Raw genomic sequence first — 19,764 nt, forward strand, 5'->3', positions numbered from 1 at the left:
GATTTTAGAGTGAGAGGAAGGGAGAGATAGAAACATAAATGAGAGAGAAACATCAGTCAGTTGCCTCCTGCATACTTTCCATCAGGGACTGAGCCCACAACCCATGCATGTGCCCTGACTTGGAATCAAACCAATGAGTTCCTGGTTCATGGGTTGACACTCAACCACCGAGTAACACCAGCCGAGCATATTTAATCTTAAATAAAAAGACTTAACTGGGAAAAATGCATGAACCATTGATTTATCTCATTGGAATTGTGTTGCATTGAGTGTGGATTATTTTTGCTTGAGTTTATGTGGCAACCAATGACCAGCTGTGTGCCCAGCACTGTGAGGGCTGCCATAGACACACAGCAGTGTTTTCGCATATTAGGTAGAGTTTATTTTCCTGCTTTTTGTTTTTGGGTTGGCCCTGTAATTTGCTTTGCTCAGTAGAATGTGGTAGAAGGGATTTGTGCCATTTGAATCTATTCCTCAAGCATGCAGCCTCCATTCTTGGATCCTTGATCCCTGATACCAACATGGAAATAATCCTGGCTAGCCTTCTGGAAGAATACAGACCATGTGGTGAGAGACCCAGGTATCCTAGCTGAGGCCATCCTATACCAACCAACATCTCGCCCATTTGCCATCTGATTGATTGCAGATACACAAATGAGCCCCGATGCCCAGCCCAGACTAGAGAAATTGCATGGCCTACCCACAGAATCATAAGCTTACTTTTAGAGTGCTTATTGGGTATCAAATTCTAACAGATGCACCCACTTTCCTGTACTGGCAAATCCCCATTGGAAGACAATGCCATGACCACATCTGATTGACAAAATTATCTAGAAATGTTAACAAACTATAATGTGTTCAGATCAGAGCAAGGAGAAGGTGGATAAGAAGTTAAGGAAACTTAACTTGGAAAGTAAGGATGTTTATAGGGGCACAAGCTCTACCTTCTGAGATTTGACAATAGTGGGAGAAGTGGGATGAATTCTTTGTAACTTCTATGGTGAATTAAATGATTGGCTGCAACTTACATACCATTGTCTCTATTCCTGCCATGGTGGGCAGAGTGTACTCTCCTCTTGAATACTTTTTTTTTTTACATTGGACTTGGATCTGTGACTTGGATTGACCAATGAAATGTAGGCAGAAGTTACAGAGTGCCTATAGTGCACTTACTCTCCTGTATTTCTGCCATCACCATAATAACATCACCATAATAAGCATGTCCCAGTTGGCCTGGTCCCAAAGGAGGATGAGAGAAAAGCAGAGGACAGCCATGCCCACCACCCTGCAGCAGGCAACAGAGCCTTTTCAGCAGCCTATAGGGTCATGAGTGAGAAATCAATGCTTATTGTTATATGCTCTGAGGGTTTTGGTATTGATTCAGACCCAATCCTATTTGACCAAAATACTTTAGAGATTAAAATTAGGATCAATGAACAGCTGTATCAAGGAAGCAAACTTCCATTGCATTTAAGGAGGGATCTTTTTGCCAAGGAAAAGAACTGTCCCAAGATGAAACATACGGTATAATTAGGAATCCCTTCATGGGATATTGAACCATCAGGAAGCTATACATGGTCTTCTTACTTAGAAGGGGGGCCACACTTTCATTTCGGAGTGAGTAGGATGCTAAGCAATGTGGGGAATAGTTAGGAGGTAATTTCAGTTGTGTTTTAGCCCAAAGGGGGGATGAGCATGGAGGGGTAGGTATGTGTGCAGAGAAGGTGCTGGTTGGGAAGAGTAGAGGCTGTCAGGAGATTTGAATGCCCCACTTGGATTTTGACCTTTGATTTAAACCTGTGTGAGTTTGTTATTTAGCGAGGAACCCCTCCCTCTTATCTCCAAGTTCCATTCATTCCTGAAGATCCTGCTCAAATCCAATATTCTCTGTGCAAATTTTCCCTGACCTTTTCCAGCCTGCAGGGTCCAACCGATCTCTGAACTCTTTCATCTTGGCTGTCCCAGCTTTTTCCTTGACTTTTTGTTTTAATTTGCATGCTGTCTTAACTTTTTCCTTGACTTTTTTCAGACTGAGACAGATGTTTTCCAATTGCTCACATAGTATTTCCTCACTGCTCTGTACTATGCTCGTCTCTCCTTAAAATTGTGAGCTGGTTGAAGGCACGGAGTGTGGCTTACTCACCCTGGTGTCCCTCTTATCTACCGCAGTGCCTGGTACACACTGGGGCTTCAGTAAACATTTCTTGAGTGAGTAGATGTAGATTTCTTTCATCTTTCTGACGCAACTGTCAACTCCTGAATGGCAATTGGTACTTACATCCTCACAGTGTTTCAAGGCCTGTGCATTTATTCAATCAACAAATATTTGATGAATGAGCCTAACCCTGGCTTACAAAACCCTGTGTCACCGGGCTCCTACCTACTCCAATGACATCATCTTGTGTAATTCCCCCTCACTCACTGTCCTGCTCAAGCCACACTGGCCTTTTCTCAGCTCTTTGAACCCTTAAAGCTCATCCTCACGGCAGGGCTTGCCTAGTCTCCTTGCCTGCAATCTCTTCCCTTTGATCTTCTATGGAGTCCTCCTTGTCATTCCGATCTCAGTGTAAAGGTCACCTCCTTCAAGAATCCTGTCCTGAATGCTGAATCCATGGTGCCACCCTGCCTCTCTTCATTACATCTTCAATCCCAGTTCTCTGCGGGACATTCATGAGGTTTTGATAATTTACTTATTTCCTCCCTCTCCTCTTCCTTCCTTCCTTCTTTCCTCCCTTTCTTACTTCCTTCATTAGTATGCTTCTTTATTGATCGATTGTCTCTCTCAGCTAAAATGTAAACTTCATGGTAACAGGTAACTTTTTGGTCTAATTCATTGCTGTATCCCTAATGTATGATAAATATATATTGAGTGAATGGATGAATGAATGAACGAATGAGTGAATATGGATCCAGTTCTCAGCTGTGCATTGTGAATACAGTAGAAAGAAGACAGACAAGATTCTTGCCTTCAAGTATTTTACAGTTTTTGCTGAGTGAATAATCATATACATGGTACAGCAGAAAAACCGAAACCACATCAGTAAACAACAAACACAAAACAAAGCACACTGGAGTATATGTGGCCCATCTGATGTACTTAGATCTCAGCTTCCTCTGTGAAATGAGAAAAGTAATATTTAGACATATTCATCCATGGGACATGTGCAGTCAAATGTATTAAAGAAGCTTATATCGGTCTACCCATCTGGTCTACTCCAGAGAACTGAAGTTCTACTCCAAGTATGGCTTTGGTGGTTTCAATCCAATGACAACAATGCTTCTGTCGTAGGTCCTCCTGGAGTGTTAACTGTGGAGGTGGAACTGATATAGTTCATGGGCACTGCATTGCACCATGGACTTGGATTCCTCGGAAGCCTTAGTGTGACCGGGAGGTCTCATTAGTTGCTGTGCCAGCCACTGAAAAAACATGAAGAGTCAGGACACACTGTAGAAGGGATGGTCTCTGCAGAGGTGCAGTGGAGAACTGCTGGTCATGCCTGAAGTGCCAGCATTGGATGGATTAAAACAGCAACACCATTAGCAGCCACCTGCATGGACACTCGATGCCACTGTTCTGCTCCATTAGCTAGATCTCGTTCACTTCTAACATCCAAAACAAGCATGGCATCCAGTGACCAGGGCTCTGGTCAGGGTGAGTCCAGGTCTTGGGTAGTTCTTTCTGGAGACTGGGTGGTTGGGTGTCTAGGGGGCCAGGTCCCCAGAAGCCCTGGAGAAGGGGTGAGGGGCAAGGGCAAGGACAGTTGCACAACAGAACTCCCAACATTAACTCCTCTCTGATTCTAATCTGTTTTCCCCTCCCCGCTCCACCTACACAGATGTGCCCTTTCAATATTTATTTGCTCGCCTCTGCTGCGTGTGGCAGACTTTGTCTCAAAAGTCAGCCTGATCCCTTTGAAGGTGTTTACTAATTAGATCAGGCGGGGAAGTTAGGCAACTTCAGACATATTTATCCTGGGGAAGGTAGTTCCTGGGCCTGCGACCCCTCACTGCCCCCGGGAGGCCAGCTGCGGGTTCCCTGCTTCCCTTCTTTATCGGAGGAAGTCCCAATGATTGCCCACTGAAGCTGAATGACAGGACATTAGTTCCTGACACGATTCTAAGAGGGATATAAGAGTGACAGGAGCCTGATTGTGGATTAGTCGCGTGCTGGGCTCAATTTGACGCAGGCCACATGAAATCCTTACTCAGCGTGACACAGCATCTGGGCCATCAGTATCGGATCTGATGTTGGCTTGAAAGGAAAATTGCTGCTGCGGTAGTTCAAGTTCAATAGACACTCAGGTCACTGCCCTCAAGCATTTTAAAATAATATTTGCTTTGGGAGAGTCTGTGCACGTGTGTGAGGGTATGTGCTTGAGTGTGCATGAGTGGGGCATGTGGGTGTATGTTTGATATCTGGCTGGAGGAGCTTTCGGAAGAGGCGAAGTTTAAAGCGAGAGGTAGAACTCTTATATTGTGCTGGGTCTCAAGGCAGCCTCAGCCCATGGTCCAGGCTCATTTGATTCCCGACAGCCACTTCAGCTGTTGTCTCTGCTCTGATGGACAGGGAGACGGGCTGAGGATGGCTACAGGGAATGTCTGTCTGTGGTCGTAGAGATCCCTGGCTCAGATGTCTTAGCTTGTCCACCGGCAAGGCGATGCACTTCCTTCTCGTAGATCAGTGGCATGAAGTCCCCTGGAGGGCACCGAAAACCATGTTGGGAATGATGCCTGCCAGCCGGTGACAGAAATGTAGGTGTCCACAGGCTGTGCTTGGCATGGCCTTCCTCTCCCCCACAGAGCCGAGAGCACCCTCCTCCCTGATCACGTGTTTGCCATGGTCCATAATTTACAGTTTCTTTTAAAATACATATATAGTTTCAAATTGATTTCAGAAGGGAAGGGAGAGGGAGAGACAGAGAGAGAGAGAGGGAGAGAGAGAGAGAGAGAGAGAGAGAGAGAGAGAGAAACATCAGAGATGAAAGAGAATCATTGATCGGCTGCCTCCTGCAGGCCCCACACTGGGAATGGAGCCCTCAGCCCGGGCATGTGCCTGACCGGGAATCTAGCCATGACCTCCTGGTTTATAGGTGGATGGTCAACCACTGAGCACCACCAGCCAGGCAATTTACAGTTTCTTGGTAAGTTTACTATTAGGCTGGAAGCACCTTAGCCTTGTAACCTCAGCGCCTCACTGTTCCTGGATTAGCAAGGGGTATCAGATGGACCAAATGGACACATCTCACAGGCAGATCCAGGCTTATTAAAGAATGCGGCCTCTGTTAATAAAATGGAAAGCAGGTTGTCCAAGTTCGAGTTGGATGGAGAGTCATGGGGGCAGCAGGGTGGTGGGGGCCGAGCCAGCAGTACCGGCGCCCATCTTCCCATTCGGGGAGGCTGGCTTCCCCTTCCCTCTCTCTGCCACCTTCATGCTGGTGTTATTCTGCTTCCTGATTTTGCATAAATCTGAATGTGGATTAACTACCTTCTCATGTTTCTGGGGTTTGGCAGTAGAGCTTAGTAGTCAGAGCTTCTAGGACTAAGCAACCTGAAACTGAATTCTGTGTCCACCACGAACACGCTGTGTGGCCTTGGGGAAGTCACCGGTCTCTCTGTTGCCCCTCGTCAGTGTCTTCAGTGGTGCAGTGGAGGTGATGTCATTATTTTAAAGGTTGTGATGAGGAGCAGATGAGAATCTGTGCAGAGGCCTGAGGAGAGGGTCCGGCTCAGTGTCATGCTCAGAAATGTGAGCTATTCCTTCCTGCAACACAGGGCCGTGCCCTTCCATTTCACACGCAGCTGGGGGAGGCCTGGAGAAAATGGATACGCAGAGCCCGACTCCATAGACGGCAGTTATTACTATCATTATTATTGGCTCCCCAGAACAGATCAAAAGGACAAAAGATTTTGCAACTTCCTAAGGGATTGCACAAACAAAATGACTCAGAATTAAGCTTTGAGAATACCTTGATATTTCACTCTCAAGGGTTATGAGTCTCATATACTTTTGAGGACAAAAGACCCAGCAAGGGAATCTCTCTTTTTAATGCTTAATTTCTGAGACACACCTTTTTCCTGGGGACTGACAGCAGGAAGGATCTCCCACTTCAGAAAAGACCTTCTTTCTATTCTCAGGGCCTTAGAATTACCCCATGTCAAAAATGCCAAAACTTCGGGCAGTAACATCACCACCTCAGGAATTTTACACCAAGCTCTTCCAATTCCATCACTCCACAAATTTTTATCATATTCGTAATGGGTAAATTTATGAGTATATAACTGTTATAATTTGTTATATATTTAAACAAAAAATGCAATTCTATCCCAACTATTATTTTGAAATCTTTTTTTCCACTTAATAATATATCATAAACTTCCTGTCAGATCAATGAAATATTTTTAAACCATTTTGAATGACTGCTAAGTATTACATAATGGGAATATATCAGAATGTCCTTAACCAAATCCCCATTTGTAGACCTATAGGCTGTTTCTAATGTTTCCTCATTAAAAACAACTCTGTGATGAACATACATACACCAAATTGTGAGCATGAAATAAGTCACTAGTACTGGTCTTTCTAATTTAAAGGACATGCCTTTTTTAAGGCTTTTGATAAGTACTGCCTAATTGTCCTTCCAAAAGGCTTTACCAAGTCTCTCCAAAAATCTACGACTATACTTCCCATTTTTAAACTTCTTGACACACATAAGAAAGGATGCAGGGCAGAGAGAAGAATCTGCTCAAAGGGACCAACTTCCCTGGGGCTTCAGGGTTAAGGGGAGTAGTGTAGTGTCCCGCATGCCCTTGACTTGTTCCATGTGTCCCAGTGTTCTGCTCCATACTGTTGGGCTGTTCTATCTATCAGTCTTCATACCTCCCAATGACACTGGATTCTGGTTTCAGAAAGAAGCCATTTTTTCTTAGGGAACGAGGCTAAATGGTGGTGTTGGCAGGAGAGTGGAGAAAAGACAGATGGGGCCAGGGTTGGGGTGGGGGGGGCGGGCAACAGGTGAAGAGGTGTCGACCTATGAGCTTTTCATGGGGCATAACCAGCTATTGTGGCTTAAAACTCCAGCACAATTTTCAGGCAATACTTTCTAAGAAGTCCCTAGTTTTGTTGGAGGCTAACTACGGATCATTCTCTGCATGTTCGTGGAACTCTATGGATCTGAGTAAAGAGTAATGAGGAAGGATAACTTATTAGGGATTTCTAAGACCTGGGAAACACAGAAAGGAATCCGGCCCAACCTTTCTGTTGAGCCTTTATTATAGAGCTGATGGCAACAGCTGGTCTTTATGAAGGCGACTGTGGCTTATAAAGCTTTTATGAAATCTCTGTCACCCTTTTGGTAAGTCCTGTGTCATGCAGAAGAGTGCTGAGCATACGGCCCACCCCGCCTATGACTTCTCCCAGGTTTCTGCCATTTCCAGGGAGGGGAACTCAGCATTTTTTGGCTCTTGCCAAGAAACCAAATCATTGAAGCTATGAGACTTGTTCCCAATGGTAAGATCTCGTTTGATGAGAATGTAGCTTTCTGTCATTCTGGTGCGTACTGGCTTGGGTGTGGTCTCCCTAGCATCTGCTGGAATTTGATGAGTGAAGGGTAATTCTCAGATTTAAGGTCTTGGTTATATGACTTTTGTTTCTGGGATTTTGAAGCCTGAGTGTTTGTTCCAAGGCTAAGTGGTCACTTGCAATTCATCACAACTAAGGCAGCTTTGATAGTGGTATTCAACTCCATTCTCCCTTTTTCTCCAAGATCATTGTTGAACTTCCCCCTCTTTAATCACCTAGACTGTAATGGTTCTGGTTTTCTAAACCTCTGGTTGCTGTGAGCCTCTGTTCATCACTTACCTGCCCTCTTTCCTCCCATTCTTTTTCTCCACATGTTACTTGAAAGCAAAAACTCAGAATGACATATTAAGTACCTCAGGCACTTCATTCAATGACAAAGAATCAACGGTGCGTGGCCTGATCTTTGATTCCATCCCCTGATGATTAGGTAGGCTTTTCTGCTGCCATTGTCTTTGTAGCTTGGTTGCCATTGTTTACTTTCTGGGAATCTTGGAGATGAAAAGAATGTTAAGCTACCCGCTAGCCCAGCCACTGGCTTTCAAATCACCTCCCTGATTATCTGTCCGTCTTTATAGGATGGTGCTTCTCACCTTGAATGACTACTATGTTCCAGCCTTTCACTCCTGCCTTAGAAAGGTGGCCAGCCAATTAAACCCTGATTGATGCCTTTTCTTTCAATACTTGTGATCAGGAATAGGCCTCAACACCAAAGGTTTCTGCTAACCTTTGCTGTCGATAGTTTTTTTTTTTTAAATATGTTTAATTGGTTTCAGAGAGGAGGGGAGAGGGAGAGAGGGATAGAAACATCAATGATGAGAGAGAAGCATCAATTGACTACCTCCTGCACACCCCCTACTGGGGATTGAGCCCACAACCTGGGCATGTGTCATGACTTGGAATTGAACCTTGAACTCCTGGTTCTTAGGTAGACACTCAACCACTGAGTTACACCAGCCAGGCATGCAGTTGATAATCTTGATGTAAGCCAGTTCATGTCTTTGTCCTTCAGTAGTAGCAAGAGTGTCAGTTTGAGGAGGAAATAAAATGATTGTCATGCTGAGATCTCTGCAAAGACTGATGTGATAATCACCACACAGGGCAATGAGTATTTTTTCAGAATAACAATGATGATAAAATCAATGGTGAAAACATTAGTAAAGATTAAATGGCCATTTGGGCTTTGGTTATTCACTAGGAGGAGACATTTTTATTGAATGGCAGCGGGGGGCCGGAGGTTGGGGTAAAACTACTAGTTTTCTTAATCAAGGAGTGACCTCTTCTGGGGAAAGGAAGCACTGGGGGCTGAGAACATCTGCACCCAGACAAGCAAGCTGTGCTGGAGTGGATGGTCCCCGGGGGAGAAACTCTCAGGGTAGATGTCACCCTGGGCGACCAAGTGGAAAAGAAAAAGCGACGAACTGAAACCAAAAATGACTTGCCCAGTAGCTTTCTCAGGGAGAGCCCTCATAGCGAGAGCCAGGGAAGTCATGTGGGCCTGCTCCATGCACCGTGGCGGGGCCTCTGGCCAAGCATGCTGCCCAGATCCTGGAACCTGAGACCAGCCTTTCGGGTGAATGGTTTAAGGAAGGTCCAGATGGGGAGTGTATCTTTGTCTATTCCTAACTAGACGAGAAAAGAAAGGCAAGGCTCAGAGAGCAGTGAGGTCTAGAAGAGCCAGGGGCTTTGGCTCAGTGGTCCTTTGGGAGCAGGTAAGGGGCAAGCCTGTAGTCCTGCCAATCGGACTGGGAGTGATGAAAACCAAAAAGGATGCTTTTCCTCCCCACTGAATATCACCAACTTCATCTGAAATTTAAGGTCTTGGAAAGGAGGAAGGAAATCTTTTAGGAAGCCTTCCTGGTGACTCCAGCCCCAATGCACCCCTCTCTTCTGGTGCCTGGAGGACTTAAGCTGCGCTAGCTGGTGGAGCATTTAATCAGACGTGGTCTGTGGGGGCAGTGTCGCACATCACGTTTCCAAGGCCACAGGCCACGGCTTCCACATAGACTCCTGGGCGGCAAGGATGCAGGGTTAATGGAAATCATATTATCCTCCCCCTTGTGAAGTGGGATTTGGAAGAGCTGGAATCAGACAAGGGAAAGGACTTGCCCAAGGACTCCTGTTCAGACTAGATTTTTCTGACCATCCTCTCCTAACGGTCAGTAGTGACTCCTCCACTATCCTCCAACTCCCCACCGTCTGCTAAATTGATTGGTAATATTAATCATACCTGCATGCTAGATTGATTAGTAACAGGAGATCGACAGTTTGTTAAGCATTTACTGCTTTCAAGTCTCTGTTCATTCATTTATTCAGCAAATATTGATTGAGTGCCTACAATGTGCTAGAAGCTGGGGACATGGTACAGTCGTCTCTTGGTATCCATGGGGGGTCAGTTCCAGCATCCGCCAGAGATACCCACATCTATAGATACTCAAGTCCCTCATAAAAAATGGCATAACAGCCCAACAAGCGTGGTTCAATGGTAGAGCATCAAACTATGAACCAGAAGGTCACAGTTTGATTTCAGTCAGGGCACATGCTCAGGTTGCCGGCTCAATCTCCAGTGTATAGCATATAGGAGGCAGCCGATCAATGATTCTTTCTCATCATTGATGTTTCAATCTCTCTCTCCCTCTCCCTTCCTCTCTGAAATTGATAAAAAAATATATATATTTTTTTTTAAATGGCACAACATTTGCATATAGCCCATGCACATCCTCCTGTATTCTTTAAATCATCTCTAGATTACTTACAATACCTAAAACAATGTGAGAGCTGTGCAGAAATTATCTATGAAAACATACTATATAAATTATTACTATCCCACATGATGACATATGGGAAATGGTTCCACTGTTTTGTTTAGGGAATAATGACAATAAAAAAGTCTGTACATGTTCATTACAGATGCAACCATTGTGAGCCTTCATAGTCCACATATAGTTAAGCCTAACAACAATGTAACCTTTTATTTTTTAGACCATTTTTGATCTGCGGCTGGTTGAATCGATGGATGCGGCACCTGAGAATGTAGAGGGTGGACTTCAGTAAGTAAAACATTATAAGCTCAGGTATTTTCAAAATTTTTATCAACAACGATCAAACTAAAACTGCAGCCTCTGAAGACAAGGGTTCTGGTGCAGTGAGAGACTACAATGGAAGGGTGGGGTTGTTAGTCCAGGAGAGCTTCCTGCAGGAAGTGGCCATTCTCTTCGTATCGTTGCTCAGACCTAATGTCTCCGACTCCTCCTTGCCTCCTCTTTTTGATAGTTTCCCTGATTGCATCCTGTCCACCAGCAATGTGATGGGCTCTGCCCCTGAAATATGTCCAGATCCACTTTCTTCTCACTCTTGCAGTTTTCCTTTGCACCCAAGCACCCCTGCTGTTGGCACATGGTCTCTCTGCTTTTGCCCTTGCCTCCTCATGGTCGAATGTGTTCGGACAATTCTGGATCAAAAATGTGTACATCTAGCCCAGCCAGTTTGGCACAGTGGCTAGAGCATCAGCCTGTGGACCAAAGGGTCCCGGGTTTGATTCTAGTCAAGGGCACGTACTTTGGTTGCAGGCTCCTCCCTAGTGGGGTCTTGTGCGGGAGGCAACCAATCGATGTGTTTCTTTCACACTGATGTTTCTCTCTTTCTCTCTCTCTTCTACTCTCCCTAAAAATCAATGGAAAAATATCCTTGGGTGAAGATTAACAAACAAACAAGCAACAACAAAAAAATGTGTACATCTTGTACAGCAGGACTTCTCAGAGGCTTTCATCGGCTAATCAGCACAGTGAATCTCTAACAGAGTGATACAGTATATAGCATGTTACTGACATATTTGATCACATGGAAAGCCTTCTGGATAACCCAGAAATTGTCTATGAAAACATATTATATAAATTATTACTATCCCACATGGTGACATATGGGAAATGGAGCCACTCCCAAGTTCGCTGAACTGGGAGTCAGGTAGCCCGAGTTCTAACTGTGTTAGCTTTTTCTGAGCCGAGTGGCCATGGGCAAGCGACCTAACTTTTCTGTGCTTCGTTTCCTCCACCCCATGACATACAGATCATAATTCCTGTTCTTTCTACTTTGCCAAGCTCTTCAGAGAATCAAATGAGATAATGGACATTAAAAAGGGGGCATCCCCCCCCCCCCCCCCCCCACACACAGTAAACCAAAGCAAAACAAAAACCAATACCACTACGGTGCCACTGCGGGCTCCTAAAAAAACATTAATATTTCCGGTGACAACATCTCTGCACTTAATCGTAATCAATGAGCAACAAATTAACATTTGGCTTATTTATTTGAGCAACTGGGAGTAAAACCCAGGGAGTTGCTGGCTTTTGGCTAGAAATCAAACAAAACAGAGAGTTAATTGGAGCTAAGGCTGCAGAGCATGCCAGCCCGTGTCGTGCATGGACATAGGCAAGAAAAGCCCGTTGCTGGACAGCATAGCCCGAAGAATGAAAAGAGCCCAGATTATGTGACTTGGGCTGGGAGATAAGAAGACCTGAAAATACCACACTGTAGGGAAAAGGCTATGAAACTGCAATGATACTGATAAAGAATTTATTACCACCTTAGCCAATGGTGGTGACATGTGCTCCACACAGAATCATTGAATGGCATTGTGTGTGGTGATTCAGGGATGGTCAGTGGGGCAGCTTGGGCACTCTAAGCTGGCAGAGTTCTGTGGGTCTTTGTAAAGTGCCCATTCAGAGTCTCTAGGTCATACTACGTCAGCAAACTCTGCCGATGTCCCCTTCCAGACCCAAACACTGCCAAGATCTCTTTCTCTCTAGGGTTTTCGGTTGGGACTGAATAGATGACCTTGAGCGTAGGACTCTGACCTCTAAGACTAATTCACACTCAACAAATACATCTTGACATATTTGTGGGCCAAGCCTTTGATGACAACGATGATGATGACAACAACTGATGATGACAGAATAAACAATGATAATAAAAAACATAGCATCCGGCCAGGTCAGTGTGTCTCAATAGTTAAGTGTCGACCCATGAACCAGGAGGTCACGGTTCGATTCCCAGTCAGGGCGCATGCCCAGGTTGTGAGCTCCATCCCTAGTAGTAGGGGGCATGCAGGAGGCAATTGATGAGTGATTATCTCTCATTGATGTTTCTGTCTCTCTCTCCCTCTCCGTTCCTCTCTCTGAAATAAATAAAAACATATAAAAATATATATAGCATCCATATGGCAGCTTAAAAGCCACTCATATCCAAGCCCTTCAAAATATGACCTGAGGTTGGTATTGATATCCCCACTGAACTGAAAGGAGAACCTGCAATCCAAAAAATTACCAGAGGTCACATGGCCAGAGGGAGCCAGGCTGGGGCAGGAACCTGATATTTTGTACCTCCATCTTACTATCTTTGTTTTACATGATGATGCTTCTCTGGCCACCACTCAAGGAAGTCAGTAACCCTTCTTGGCACTCAGTCTTGGAAAAACTCTTGCTGGAGTCTCTCACACCTGGAATAAGTCCCATTGCATAAGAGGTTTTGTGTTGGGGTGCTTTAGTAGGGCAAGATGATCTAGCTGATAGCAGAGTTGAGCTGTCACCAAATCTCTTACTGCTCATCAGAGAGTTTAGTTGGAGAGGCAACATACATTACAAATCACCTGGGCTCCCAAATCTGGCACTTACTGTGTAACTGAATATGTTTGTGGCTCAGTTTTTCCACCTGTACGATGGAGCTTAGAATATTAGCCTGGTGGGGATGTTGTGAAGCTTACGTGAATATATATGTAAAGCACTTGCAACGGCCCCAGTAGGCATTAGCCACATTGTCCGACACACATAACATGGGCTGTATACTCTTTGTTTCCCTTGTATCTTGTTATTCGCGCTTTCCCCTAACTCATCATCCAACAGTAATTATGTGTCTCCACTAGACTGAGAAGTCTTGAAAAGCAGAGCGCTAGTCAGATTCATGTCTCTATCTCTAGTGTCTGGTACATAGAAAGTCCCAAAGAATATTATTAATTAAATGTGCGGATGAGTAAATATACAAATAGCTGTTCAGTGTAGCCAATTTAGAAGAATTAGATGAACTATTTCCATTACTTGTTTCTGGAAATGATTTACAGTTATAATTTCTTCTGACACAATAAAAAAAACCCCGAACACACAAGTAGGTGGATATCTTCATAAAGACTTGTCCTTCCTGCACTCACACTTTGACCAATATGTCTTAAAAAGGAGCCAGTGCTCATTGGCCAAATTCTCTGCAGTTAATTCTGTGTGTTATCTAGAATGTTCCCTGATTAGGTATTGATCCATGGGGACAGAGGCTATGCGCTGTGTTCTCTTATATCCCCAGCACCCAGGAACTGCTACTGTCAGCGTCTGTTGTAAATAAATGACCAGTGGCTGTTCTTTCATTTTTGCTACATGTCCATTGATCAGGAAGTTTCATGCCAAAGTGCTTTCTCCACCCACACACAAACCTGAAGATTGAGGTGTCAGTGTCCTGGGAGAGAACTCAATATACTTCAAAAGGTTTCTGTTTGCACAAAGCTGTTTACCAGGATTACTGAGCAAACAGGAGAAATGGAACAAAACGATAAACACAATCTGTGCTGCTTTCCTGTGGGATTTTCTTTCGGGGTATGTCCAGTAACAGGCGAAATTGACTTCTTGGAGGAAAGAGGAGAGGAAGGGAAATAGACACGTTATCATGCACCTCTGTCTCCTGTGGGTTTTGTGGCTCTAGCTGACCATGACTCTGCCCAGCCTTTGCTAATCACTTCTTTTTTGGACTGACCTACAGTTGGGTACATAGACCCGTGGCATTCCCTGGAAACACGGTGAGGTTGAGGCCGGGGAGTATGGTTTCGAGTGGAGTGACCTGGCCTTTCTCAGAAATGAGGGTTTGTTAAGTAACCGAATCCAGATGGCAGCACAGCCAGGGGGCAGGGAGCACTGTTTGGGCTCAGCTTATCAGCGTTGGCACCTTAATTGACGGGAGCAGAAAGGGACACAAATATTTGGGTAGCTGCTGGGTTTCTCACAGCTAGGAGGACCACAGCTTACCAAACAATCTAGCAGCTCCTTTAGTTTGAGGTGAACATTATTGTCTCCATGAACAGATGAGGAAACTGAGTCTCAGGTTCCCTGGCCAAACACTGGCAGAGCCCGGATCCAAATTCTGAGCTTTTGATGCCACATCCTGAGCTCTTTCCCTACAGGGAGATTCTAGGGGGCCTCCACTTCTCCCAGCCCCCACTTCAGGGGTTGGGTATATTTGGCTCATTGTCATTATCTAATTACCCGTGTGCTCTGAAGCTTGCCTTCCTCTCTGGGCAGCTCTGGGATATAGACTCATTCAATAGTGACAATAGATGTTGTTTTTTTCTGGGGTTTGAGAAGCACAGCTTAGTGAGAAGATGACCCGGGGGCTTTAGAACTCCCTGAATCATAACAACTCATGAACATTGAGCACTTCCTGAAGTCTCTACACGCAGGAGCTCACTCTTCCTTGCAATAACCTTGTGAAGGACGCATCATTGTTATATCCATTTTACAGATGGAGAGACTGAGGCTTGGAGAGATTGACGTGTTCCGGATTGCACAGCTGGAAAGAATTAGAGCTGGGAAGTGACTCGAGGCAGCTAGCGTGCTTAATCCTGACTCTGCAAATACTTGACAGACTAGGACAATGCCCGTGGTTCTCAAAGTGGTCCTCTGACCAGCCACATTGGCATCAACCAGCAGCTAGTCACCCCAGACCTACTGAGGTGGAAACTCTGGAGGTAGGCATAGCTATCTGGGTTGTAGCAGCCTTCCCGTGTAACCTGTACTGATATATTTGAGTCTGCTATACTGCTGTGCTCCGAGGGAAGAAGGGACTTACACAGAACACTGTGGGCACCAGTTGAGCTTCGTCTTGGGAAGATGTTTTTCCGAGAGGTACTGTTGTTTTAGGTTGTGGACCACACCCGAGGGAGTAGAGCAGAAGCAGAATCTCTCCAGAGAGAGGGTTTGATAAGAGGAGAAGGTGGGAAGAGGTGACATGCCAGCGCCCTTCCAAGAATATGCTGTGTTTGTAAAACAGGTATTGTTTATCCACTAAAGCTCACTGAGGTCAGGTGACATGGCCGAGGTTATGCAAATAGCGACAAACAATGAACTCAAACCCAGGCCTCTTTCTACAGAATGTCACCCCGCATTGCCTCCTAGGTGAGTCCTAAACATTTCAGAGACTCCCTCTGACTCATGAGAAATTCTCCCCAGTCACAATCTTCCCCTGAAAAGATAACCTGGAATGAGGGGAAGAATTAAAACAATAGTAGGATGATGGTCCCAGGAGCAGGTAAAGGTTAGGGGAGGGGTTCAGAGAAGGGCAGAAAGGAGACTGGGATGACTTCATGGTACCATTCCACAGATGACTGTCTCCTCATGTTAACCACTATGGGCCGATGCCTCTCCAAAGAGGACAAAAGGCATGGTGAGGGTAGAAAGAGGCCTGTCTCTGACATCTTTTTTGGAAGTTGAAATTCTAGGAGTGTGTTAATGTTAACATGGTTCTTAGGAAAGAGTGTGGGGCAAAGGCTGTCAACAAGGACTTTCAAGGGGGTTGGAGCTGTTTTAGAATCAACTGTGGAGTAAGGGCCATGGTGAGGGCTGGAGAAAAACACCCTGAGGGTTGATCTTATCAACACTCCCCCATGTTTCTGCTGTCAGCAGAAAATGAACATGCCCATCTAGAGATGCCTAGAAGGAACCAGAAATCACCCAGGTGACACATGCAGAAAGAGGGGCGTGTGCCAAAGCTAGGAAGGGGCTTCCCCTCTCAGATGAGCGTGAAGAGATTTCAGTGAATGCATTCATATTAGCTCGGTATTTTCATCTTTCACACCTTCCTCTTAATACATACTTGTATCTCCTCAAGTTTCTGCCCAGGTATCCATCCCTGCAAAAAACAAAGCTCCCTAAGAGCCAGAGCAGAGCTTCAATGTTTTATATTTTCATAATTTAATAAACCAACCTCCCCACCTAAACTTGACCCCCCCTTTTCTCCTTTTCTGGTATCCTATATTTTCAGCATTTTCTTGCACAACTGATAATCCTATCTATCTATCTATCTACCTATCTATCTACCTACCTACCTACACACACATAAGCCTGCCCATACCCATTCTCAGCAAGACTGGAAATCAAGATAGTGTGCTTCCTTTAATCCTCTCCCTGGGCAGCTCCTATGACTGTTCACGCCCCACTATTAGCATGCCAACAAAATAATAGGGATCTTCAGAAAACGTTAAAGAGAAATGGTTTAAATGCAGCAATACCTTGAAAGTATTCATTAACAAGCATTTAATGAGATAATTATAAACCTTTTCCACTTAAGTCATAGCTCAAAAAGTCTAGACACCCTTTCTAGGTATCACATTATTAATCTGGTTTGAGTGAAACACTGAAAAATATTTCTCTGAATAAATTATAATCCTGAACCCTTCATGATGTCAGTCTTGTTGACTCCCATTGTTGGGCCAAAATGGGGAATTTTATGCTCAATTCTGGGGTCTCCCTAGGAAGAAGATAGACTGACAGAGTGGTCGTCTAATCTGTGTTGAATCTGATGTCTGTCACTTAATAGCTGTGACACACTGGGAAAATACTCACTATCTCTAACTCTTCATTTTCTCACCTGAAAAATGCGGCAGTGGTGGAGGGTAGTTTTGGCACAGTGTCTGCAACAAAGTAAGGGTGCAGTACATGCCACCTCTGATTGCTTTGGTCAACATGTTAGTCTCCAGGCTGCCCTTGAAATGAGCACCTTTTACAAAGATAGCTGTAGTTGTCATCTTTAAGAAGTGGATGATGCCATGTGGGAGACACAATGTCAATCTATCCAACAACAGTCAGCCAGGAGTGGTGAGGCACCATTTGTATTCTTGGCATCGTGCTGGGCACCAGCATTATATTCTGAACCCGATGGGGCCTTTCAGGTTGCTAAAAATAACTCTACCCTGTCAATTAAGGGTGGTTAAGAAATACCCAGGGAACTGATGTCTATTTGTTTTGCAGTAATGAGTTCTTTGGGTTGGATTGTCTGATCATGTCACTTAAAATGGTCACCTCAGGTTGCCTGAATTGATCCTCTCCTGCAGTTAGGGGTGAACCATAGATATACTAGTAGATAACACGTCAGCATAGAGAATGTGGAAGACTAGGAGCTGGGCAATGTCGGTCTTTACCATGCCTATCCGCACATCATCACCACAGGCAAGTCACCTCAGGACTCCTGATCCCTAAAGTAAGCATGTAAATAGCCACCCATGTCATTTAGTTGGTTATTTCAGAGTAAAAGATGAAATGATTTTATTGTAGTCATTATTGAGAGTTCTTTCAGATGCTAGAAGTTCCCTGGGTCAAGGAATAAGAGAATGATTTTTTTTTCGTGATCAGTTCTTTCCAATTCCCTGAATAAAAATCAAACTAAATGTAAGAGGAGATATTAAAAATGGCTCTCACTTGATCACCTGGAAGTCCGAATGGACTAATGTGGAAGTTCAGGTCCTTGGAGAAGCACACACTAAGACAGTATTAGATTCCCAAGAAATTTCCTGGAGGGAATACCTATGAAGAAAGAAGGAGGAAGTAGGAGGAGGCATCGTGCTAGGCACCGGAGAGCCTTCAGATAGGATGCAGGTCCCACACCTGTGAAAGGAAAGGAGGAAGGAGCAAAAGAGTCTCAGGTTGGAATGCACTTCTAAAGTTTAGTATTTGGCTAGGTCGATGAGAGTTCTTGAGCCAAAATTGCCACCTGGCCATGATGGCTCAGTGGTTGAGTGTTGACCTATGAACCCGGAGGTCACTGTTCGATTCCTGGACAGAGCATATGCCTGGCTTTCAGGCTCGATCCCTAGTGGGAGTGTGCAGGAGGCAGCCTCTCATCGTTGGTGTTTCTATCTCTTTCTCCCTCTCTGAAATATATAAAAAAACTATTTTTTAAAATTGCCCACAAGAGCAGTTCCGTGTCTCACAGACGTGGCCCTGGACTAGCTCCCTGCCCATGCTTAGTCACTGACAGGGAGCAGCCTGAGGGAGGTGTGGCCTTGGTTTGGACACAGTAGTGTCTGGGACATCCGTCAGCTGGGCTACGCATCGCAGGAGACCCGAGCAGTGTGTCTTCATGGCCGCCCACCGAACTGTCCGAGATTTCTTCTGTAAAACACAGATCTTAAGGAGTTTGAAAAACAACCAGATCATTTGTAATAATGTATTTTTTCTACCCTAAATCAATGTCCCATTCTTCCCTTTGACTTTCACTTCCCCCTGTTTCAACTAGACCAATCGAGTTGAGCCCCACCCAACTTTGTGGAGTTCCTCATTTGACAATTTTAACAAGTCAACATGTGAATCAGCCACATGAAATTCCTTTGTTTTACCTTCTCAATGAGTTATGATTTACTCTCTTGGGTTTCAGATGTTGTCCCGCTGTAGTCTCTGCTGGGGTATTTCAGAATTTCTCTATGTACACTATATTATTTTCCTAAAATTTAAAAAATGATGAATAAGGAAACATATCAAGATATAAGTTTTTAGAAGTGGTCTAATCAGTTACCTTTAAGGGTTTATAATTCACTAAGTATTAGGTTCATGTCCCTTGGACTGCTTTATTCTGCTTGGCAACAGGGCGTCACAGCAGTTTTCCAGCTCTCCAACTTCACCCCATATCACCTCCATCTTTCTTGTGACAAGCTTGTACTGTATACAGCATGGATACACTGAACAGAGAGGATTCACATCCTGGGTGGGACAGATGGGATGGTGAGAGATTTTATGCTTCTCAGAGGGCATGCAATTGAACACTTATGAATTGTTTACTTCTGGAATTTTCCATTGAATATTTTAGGATCATAGTAGACTGCAGGTAACTAAAACCACAGAAAGCAAAACCAGGATGAGGGGGACTACTGTAATAGAGGCTGAAATAGTGGAGAAAGACTTCTCAGAGGCCATTGGACTTCAACTTCAAACCTATTCAAAGGGTTTTGAATGTTGGCTTGGAGGGTCAGCACAGACTATTAGGGAGACAGCATTATATAGAGTAACTAGAGGCCCAGTGCACGAATTGGTGCACCAGTGGGGTCCCTTGGCCTGGCCTGCGGGATAGGGCTGAAACTGGCTCTTTGACATCCCCCGAGGGGTCACGGA

At 44.7% G+C, this 19,764-nt stretch overlaps 1 long non-coding RNA gene across 5 annotated transcripts in view; it reads left to right on the forward strand.

Annotated features, from left to right (window-relative positions):
- The window catches only part of LOC102258014, a 333,402-nt gene that overhangs the window by 266,170 nt on the left and 47,468 nt on the right, over positions 1-19,764 (forward strand). For 3 of the 5 annotated variants that reach the window (XR_001360479.1, XR_001360478.1, XR_314669.2), the window contains exon 5: positions 10,559-10,626. The exons of 1 other annotated variant lie outside the window; for it this stretch is intronic. This is a non-coding gene — a long non-coding RNA (uncharacterized LOC102258014). Of the gene's footprint in view, positions 1-3,289; positions 3,653-10,558; positions 10,627-19,764 lie in introns of all 5 variants that reach the window. One more of the 5 variants, XR_314670.2, reaches the window with a different exon arrangement.

The sequence above is a fragment of the Myotis brandtii genome, unplaced genomic scaffold (genome assembly GCF_000412655.1).
Source record: "Myotis brandtii unplaced genomic scaffold, ASM41265v1 scaffold911, whole genome shotgun sequence".
Classification (NCBI taxonomy): Eukaryota; Metazoa; Chordata; class Mammalia; order Chiroptera; family Vespertilionidae; genus Myotis; species Myotis brandtii.